Here is an 8,275-nt window from a genome sequence, read left to right on the forward strand (position 1 = left end):
ACACACACACACACACACACACACACACACACACACACACACACACACACACACACACACGCCACACCACAGCCCAGGTTCGCCCAGCTATACATTTGGGGACATTCCATTGACTTTCATTGCATTTCTACAGCCTAACCCTGACCACAAACCCTAAGGCTAACCTCACAGGTACCTACCTGACCCTAAAACTAACCTAAACTCAATTCACACCTTGGTCCTAAACCCAACCCCCAACCCACCAATGGCATTTAAACCAAATGGGGACTCGACTTTTGTCCCCAAATGCATCAGTTGTCCCCAAACGTAGGCATTTTGTCTTAAAATTGCCCCCAAATGTCACGGGAAACAAACCCACCAACACACACACACATCTTTATATATTAGGGGTACAACAATACAGAAAATTCACAATTCAGTTCGGTTCAATACTTTAGTCTCACGGTTCAATATTTTTTCGAAACAAAAAAGAGAAATTTCCATGCCCCTTGTAATTTTTTGAAATTATTTCTGAACATTTGTTTGACTTCAAAAGTCCAGTTTTTTAATTAAACGTTGCTGAAACAGCAAGTGTCCCAGTGGATCTGTGGTCGAAAATGCAGCCAATGTGGAGTAGTCAAACACAGATCCACTGATCCTTCAACACAGAGCATCTTCAGAAGACAAGTTGATAAAGAAAATTTTAAAAATCTGTATTGTTTGATACATAGTGTGTATTGAACCTAAAGCACTGTACTGAACAGTTCGATAAGGGTACATGTATTGTTGCACCCCTAATTTATATATATCACCGCATTAACGGTGAAAGTTCTGGGATGAATAATAAATAAATAAAGAGTCCAGTTTAGAGGTGGATAATAATAGGTTGCCAATGTTCATGGAAATTCTAATAAGATAAGTTAAGATAGACCTTTATTGTCACTTTACAGTGCACAATGAAATTACAGTAAATGTATAGCTTTGTCTATATACTTAAAGTGTACTAACTATATTTGAAGATGTTCCATTTTAGTATTTAAAAGTATACTTAATACACTTAAAATTGTGCTTTTGTATAACTTAAATACAACTAAAGTATATTTAGTATTAAATTAGTTGTTCCAAAATAGCACTATTTAAGTATACTGATGATTAGTGTGGCTTAAAGTAACTTAGATTTAGTATACTTAGTATAATATATTTTTCACCTGGGGTTAATGTGTCAGGGTTAAGAATGTTTTTTTTTGTCTTTACTGGTATTTATTGTCTAAAATATGTTTTGCAACTGTAGGCTCTTCCCTATACAGAACTGAGACCAAACCATGCTAAACCATGAATTGTACATTCATTACGCTTCCACATTTCTTATCCCTAAATAAGTGTATGTGTGACACATTTGACACAATATGCAACAAGAACAAATGCAAACAAATCCAAAGTCAAGCTCTAATTAAATGCAGCAAAACATCAACAAATGTGTAGCATGTTCCAAATTGCATATACATTTGTCAGAAATAATAAACCAAATGTTTTGACAGCCTTTTAAAATATATTTATCTGTCTCTTTTGACATTTTGATCTTTTCGTGGAATCTCTCTGGCAGCTCCACTTGCTGCCTCATTAATACATTCAGTTGACAAAAATAAAAAAAGGAGAGCCTTGGAAATTGCAGCTTTCCGCTGTGCTTAAATGTCAATTACATACATGCGGTGAGGTAAGGAGTCACCGTCCCAGCTGTGTTTGCGGCTGAAGTGACAAAACACAAAAACAGATCAGGCAGGCCGGGGCAGGAATCAGCGCTTTAGCCTGCGAGCCATGGAGGTTGCAGACCAAGCACCCCTCAGCTCTGCAGCATGAAATCCAGGGCTGTAGAGGGGGGATTTGGTTTCTTGGACTAAAGCCAAGCAGGGAATTGCTTGACTGGTCATCACTGGCAGCTACACCCAAACTCGGTGATGCTTCCCCTCTTATCTGCCCCTCACCATCATGCTGTTGCAGCTTCTACCTCGTGGTGCATAAGCAATATTTCCACCAGTGTCATCTCCAAACCCTCCCTAGAGATTTATCTGGCTGTTGAAGTAGAAAATGAATATTTTACAGTTCACTTGCCTGATCAATTACCTACAAGCTGTTGCTGTATTTGAGGCTGGTCGGGGGAAAAAAATACTTGTAGGCAGTGATAGAATGGTCCATCGGGAGTCCTTTCCTCTTCCCGGCATTAGCAAAAATCAAAATGAAGGGGGAAAAAAGGGAGATATGAATGAGATCGTCTCTGGTGGACTGCTCAGTTTTGTATGCGCACAGTTCGGGCTTTGTTGCCAAACAAATCACATCTTTGAGTCGATAATTACCGCCAGCTAATTTCAAGATGTTACAGACACACTGGGTTGATTGGACTCGCCAAGTGCTCCTTGATTCAAGGCCAATTTGAATATTTCATAATTAAATATATAATGTTGTCATTGTTCACTGATTAACATCAATCTGCATGTAGCATCTTCAAGCAATTCCCTGTGGATAATACAGTTGTACTTGCAACCAACTGCTTGATGATGTTACTGTTTGTGTGTTATGTTGTAGTTAACTGGATTATTCTCCGCTTTAGCCTGGTGGTTTTAGACTTTTGCTGATTTGACCTTTGGTAGAGAATTTGTTGAACTGTTGGGGCTGCGAAGGCTTTTACGTATATATCTTATATTGATTTGTTATGAGCACAATACTTACTAATTTAGAGTTTTGATAGGAGATACTGTAAATATATTTGATCGTATTTTAAATTTCACACCAGGGGAAAGTAGTTTGTTGTAATTCTAAATTATTCAGGTACTTCTGGTGCATGGATATCAGTTGTTTAGTCTGGCCAAGTTGTGTACTAAACCCAGGATGTAGACACAAAACTCAAAAAAACAAAAAAATAAAACTGGTAGTACAGAAACACTGGAAATGACTAAAGAATGGTAAATGGTACTGAACTTATAGAGCGCTTTTCAAATCCCTCCGGACCCCAAGGCGCTTTACACTAACAGACATTCACCCATTCACACTCACATTCACACACTGATGATGGCAAACTGCACTGTAGTCACAGCTGCCCTGGGGCACACTGACAGAGGTGGGGCTGCCGTGCACCGGCATCACCGGACCCTCTGACCACCATCAGTAGGCAAGGTGGGTAAAGTGTCTTGCCCAAGGACACAATGACTGAGACGGCTGGACGGGGTATCAAACCAGCGACCTTCCAGTTCCAGGACGATTTTTTTTTAAATCAATAATTGCAAAGTTTGTTCAAGCAACAATATAAAGGGAAAGGAGGTAATTTAATTTGTTGCCTTAAATAAACAAAACAAAATACTTTGAGGGGTTAGATGATAATCGGGGACTATCAGGGCCGGATTAACACTTTGCAGTACCCTGGGCAACAATATTCAAGAGCCCCATCATCACGACCCCAGGATTACCAGTCTGGCAACATACAGAGTAAATCATTGCAATATATAATAAATATGCTCAATACTTCAAATTCTAAGTGTATTTTTATGTACAAATGCTCATAGAACTACAAATACACTACTATGTCCTCTTGTCAAGGACACTCTTTCACATGATGCTATGAAAACAAAACACATCAGTATAATCTGGTAAACATGACCCACTACATTGAGATCAAGGGAAGTGTCCTACAATTTCACAAAAGCAACGCTTGACATTAGGCAACCCTCTCAGTCACCTGACCCACCTCATGCTGACTGACCAATGAGGAGAAGATCTCAGCTCATGTTCACAGTGACAGGCAGCCTCTGTGCAGCACAAGAGCTCCAACAGACAGTTTAACAAAAGCAGGAGAAAACCAGATATTTTGCTGGTGCCTTCATTCAAGGGCGTAACAATCATCTCAGAAGAGAGGGAACACATTTTTTAGAGGTCTGTTGAGTGATTTATCATCCTCTCTTATTAAATCACACACCTCTCCTTAGTGGCTAAAACATAATTACTGACAGCCACAGTACAGTTCTACTGACTGACTTTAGTTCTTTAAACTATTTATTAACAAAATCTAAAGTTTTAGCAGCCAAAATGTAGTCAGCTGGAAAACACCATTACTGTAAGCAAGCATAGACTTGAATAAGAACACTACCCATCCTGTCCACTGGTAGTGTCTGTGACAACATGGAGGAGCAGAAATAGACCAAACAGGACAACAGCTCACATCCACTGTAGACACTAAAAGATAAATAACAAGCTGAACTGGATCTGTTTCACAGATTATCTGTCATGTTTTCAAATTAATAATTATGTTAATTTCATTCGACAATCATGTAAAACAGCAGATTTATACCAGAAAAATATRTGATTTATAAATTACAATGATCTAATCCAGATGTGAAGATTAGACTTAAGCTAGTTGAAAAATGATGACTTCAGCTAGTAATAAAGTATATTTATTATTTCTTCCTACTGTCATAAAAAATATGAATAATAAATATTTACCAGTCACTTAGAAAATGTTCTCTGTATACCTTATGGGATGAAACTTGTCTTTGTTCTCAACAGGTCAGGTTCCTCTAACAGGAACCTAAAAATACTTACATTTATATTATAATACACTCTGTAGGTCTAAATATTAATCAACAATTAATCAAAACTGTTACAATATGTTCTGCTCAGATCACATTGAGCTAAATAAGATCAAATCTGCTGACTTGTGTTGTGAAATGAGACGTTTTCCTGTTTATCTTCTGTTAATAAATCCATAACACAAACAGCTTTTCTGACATTATTTAAAACATTAGATAAATTATATAAACTGTAAAATATTAACAATAATTGTGTTAATATTATTATTAATAGTTTTAATTATTCCTACATCATGAGTCCTTTTTCCTGCTCTGTTGTCAACATGTACAGTAATGGGAAATCCAGAGTCTTGACAGTTTAGCGTTAGCCTTTAGCTTCTACAGCCGATCACACGGTCACCTGGTTTCTGAGCACTCCAGTTGTTATATATACAGCATATACCTCCATGTAAGCAAATTATTGCTTAGCTTGATGTAGGCTCATAAGACAAAGAATGGCATAAACATATAGAAAGTGACACAACACTAAACACATCAACATTTTAGTAAATGTGACCGCAAAGATGTGCAACACTAAGCAAAATAAAGAAAAATTKTATGACCCATACCTGCTGTCATTAAGAACACAAATAATGCAGTATAGTAATATATGAAAATAAATAATAAACACAAATGTCATACATCTATATAATAAACAAAAATGAAACTACATCTTTAAACATCCATGTCAGTTTTTACTTTTGAACTAAGACTATCAATCATCTCTTTGTTAACTGCCAGTAAATAACAAAATAATGTTATAAATTCTAGATTTATTTTGAACCAAAGTAGAAACAATAATAAAATAAAAAATATTTTGGAGTATGAAGAGTACTTCTGAAATATCTGTGAACCTGTCCTGATACCTGTCTGGTTTCTCAACAACAACAACATGTGATCCTGTCATGTGATTTAACCTCCATCTTTCTGTGGTTAATTCTCYGAGACTCTGTTACAAATTATGTCAAAAGTAGAGACTTCAAACTATACACCAGTTTTTAAAGACTGTTCCCCTTCAAGAATAATAGTCATAATTTCTCCTTACCTGAGGAAAGTCTGCATCATGATCCCTGCTGCTGTAGGCTATCAGGTCTGTCTCCTCCCTGACCTTGTTCTTTGTAACTGTGGTAATGAAGATTTATTTTAAATATGTGGAAAGTAGCCAGCATGACTTCTGCACAGAAATGAAAGACGACTGGGTTTATCTAGCATTAACTAACTAGCAAGGGRTGTAACAGGTAACAACAACTAATCATGTTAACTAGTTAAACATTATATAATGTGTAACTCATCATTTAGCTAACATTATCTGCCTCCAACAGCATGACTCAACTTACATGGTTTGTTTGGTAAAAACTGTGCCAAGTTTTAGTTGCTCTTTACACCGTGAGGCTCTGCTCAGCACAGCAGCTCCTATCAGTCATCTTCATCTGCAGGAGTAGCTTGCGCACGCTTATGGTGCGTTCAAAGACGGCTGAGAAAAACGCATTACCACATGTTAATAATGGATAAAACAGCTGTTACGGCTGAGAAAAGTGTGGGGACAGAGAGCGCAGATGCAGGAAGTGCGGGGAGACATGTCCATGCATATCCGGCATCCATATGTCCGTGCCTTCACTGCCCAGGGCCCTTTGGAGACCATGGGCCCCTGGGCAATTGCCCAATTGCCCATATGGTTAATCCAGCCTTGCCACAGCCGAAGCATCCAAACCAATAAGTCAGGTGATGGGGCACATGACCCTCTATGAACAATAAAGCTAATCAAGCCTATTGTTAGTCAATGGCCCTCTTTTGCATGTGACTAACCTGTTTGTCCAGGTGGAGGCAGTGCTTATAATGCTGAGTTCACCTGAAACTCATCAGACTGAAGAAGAGGAGGGACTAAATGCTTCACTAAAGAAGAACCCATCCAGAGGACCTACATATTTTTTTTCTTTTGATATTAAACATGTTTACAGGATCTAATTTAGCACAACCTTATAATTAGCCTTGGAAATTATTTTTTGTAAATTTTCTCCAAATTGACCAGTAATCCAGATGTATTCTCTTAGCGCATGCGCAAATGAGCTGACAGTAAAGATAGTCATTGTGTCCTTGGGCAAGACACTTCACTCGCCTTTTCTGCAGGTGGTGGTCAGAGGGTCTGGTGGCACCAGTGATTTGCAGCTTTGCCTCTGTCACTCTGCACCAAGGTAACTGTGGCTACACTGTAGCTTACCACCATCAGTGTGTGAATGACTGTAGTGTGTTAGGGCTTTGGAGTCCTTGGACCTTATAAAGCACAATACAAGTTCAGACCATTTACCATTTAGCCTTTTCTGGCTCAGTTTTGACTTGTGTGTGATTAACCATATATTGAGTACTGGACAGACAATGACAAAGTCTTTTATTGTTGGCTGTTGCCAAAAAATGGTACCAGAGGAGTTTGGAGCAGCCTTGCTATGACAATCCCACTTAGATAAAAAACACTCAAATATATAAAATTACTAAGACCACTTAGGTCACACTACAATACAGAATCAGAAAATGGTACAATTCAAGTATGATTTTAATACACTTTTGTTCTAACGGAGGAAAGGAGGGACTGGCATCTCCCTCTACAGAAAATCAGGATGGAAAGGCATATTTATATTTCCTTTAAACCCAATAATAGTAAATACAAAATACATTTTATTTTCAGAAACATCTTCAGTTAAAAAAGAACTGAACATTTTAGAGGACCTTCTGCTCACAGTTCCTCAAAGACCTACAGACTGCCTTGACCTCATTATAGGACAAAGTGCTGTGATTTTTTTTTACCTCATATTTGCATGCTGCTGATTTTCTTTTGAAGTCAAAATGGGGAAGTGTCTGATTATGTCTCAGTCAAACACATCCATTGTCCTGCAATCAATGCTCTGATTGCAGCACAGACAGAAGATGTGCTTGGTAGTTTTAATAATGAAGAACTATTCATCAGTTGTACACGGCAGCAAACCCAACATTTCTTCATGCCCAGTCTCCTTCTGATCAGGACGGCAACATTTTAAAAGCACCAACTGTCTGTCTGTGTTATTGCGAAATCAAACTAAGTGAACATCTGAAAAATGTAAATTTCTGGCACAAGCATAATATTTAGATTTTTATTTTGGTGGTTGACTTTTTTTTGCACAGAGTATGACAGCCTGTTTAATATTTGCCACATCTAATAGAAGCTGATACACCAAGGCGACATAAGAAAATGCATTTTACAATGATTTTTTAATGATTTAATGATTTATTTCATAAATGAGAAAAACAAAAGAAACAAACAAGCATAAATAATTAAATAAATAAACCAAAACAAAGTAAAACAACTATCCAAATAGATAAAAAACAGAAAAGTCAACATAACTAGTTCAAAATGAAGTATAGGAAGATGCAAATGCTTATTTAATCTTACTCCTTTACTTGCACAAAAAAATACCAATTGCCAACCAATGCTGCCCCCTGATCATACATATTACACTAAATGTGTTCTTTTATACAAAAGAACATCTATAACATAAATAAATAATGAACAAATGATCTGCGAAGACACCTAGTAAACGTCAAAGCCCCTCAACCCCCTTGTGAAAAAGAAAAAAAATTATAGGTCTTCTGGACGGGTTCTTCTCTAATGAAACGTTTCGTCTCTCCTCCAAGAGACTTCTTCAGTCTGAGAG

General features: G+C 37.5%; 1 long non-coding RNA gene across 1 annotated transcript; it reads right to left on the minus strand.

Annotated features, from left to right (window-relative positions):
• Positions 1–5,535: 5,535 nt before the first annotated feature.
• On the minus strand, positions 5,536–6,238 carry LOC106525116 (uncharacterized). Its single transcript, XR_001311069.1, has 2 exons — positions 5,930–6,238; positions 5,536–5,714 (listed from the first exon to the last, which is right to left on the minus strand). It is a non-coding gene; the product is annotated as an uncharacterized LOC106525116 (long non-coding RNA).
• Between the last annotated feature and the right edge of the window lie 2,037 nt (positions 6,239–8,275).

The sequence above is a fragment of the Austrofundulus limnaeus genome, unplaced genomic scaffold, assembly GCF_001266775.1.
Source record: "Austrofundulus limnaeus strain Quisiro unplaced genomic scaffold, Austrofundulus_limnaeus-1.0 Scaffold212, whole genome shotgun sequence".
Classification (NCBI taxonomy): domain Eukaryota; kingdom Metazoa; phylum Chordata; class Actinopteri; order Cyprinodontiformes; family Rivulidae; genus Austrofundulus; species Austrofundulus limnaeus.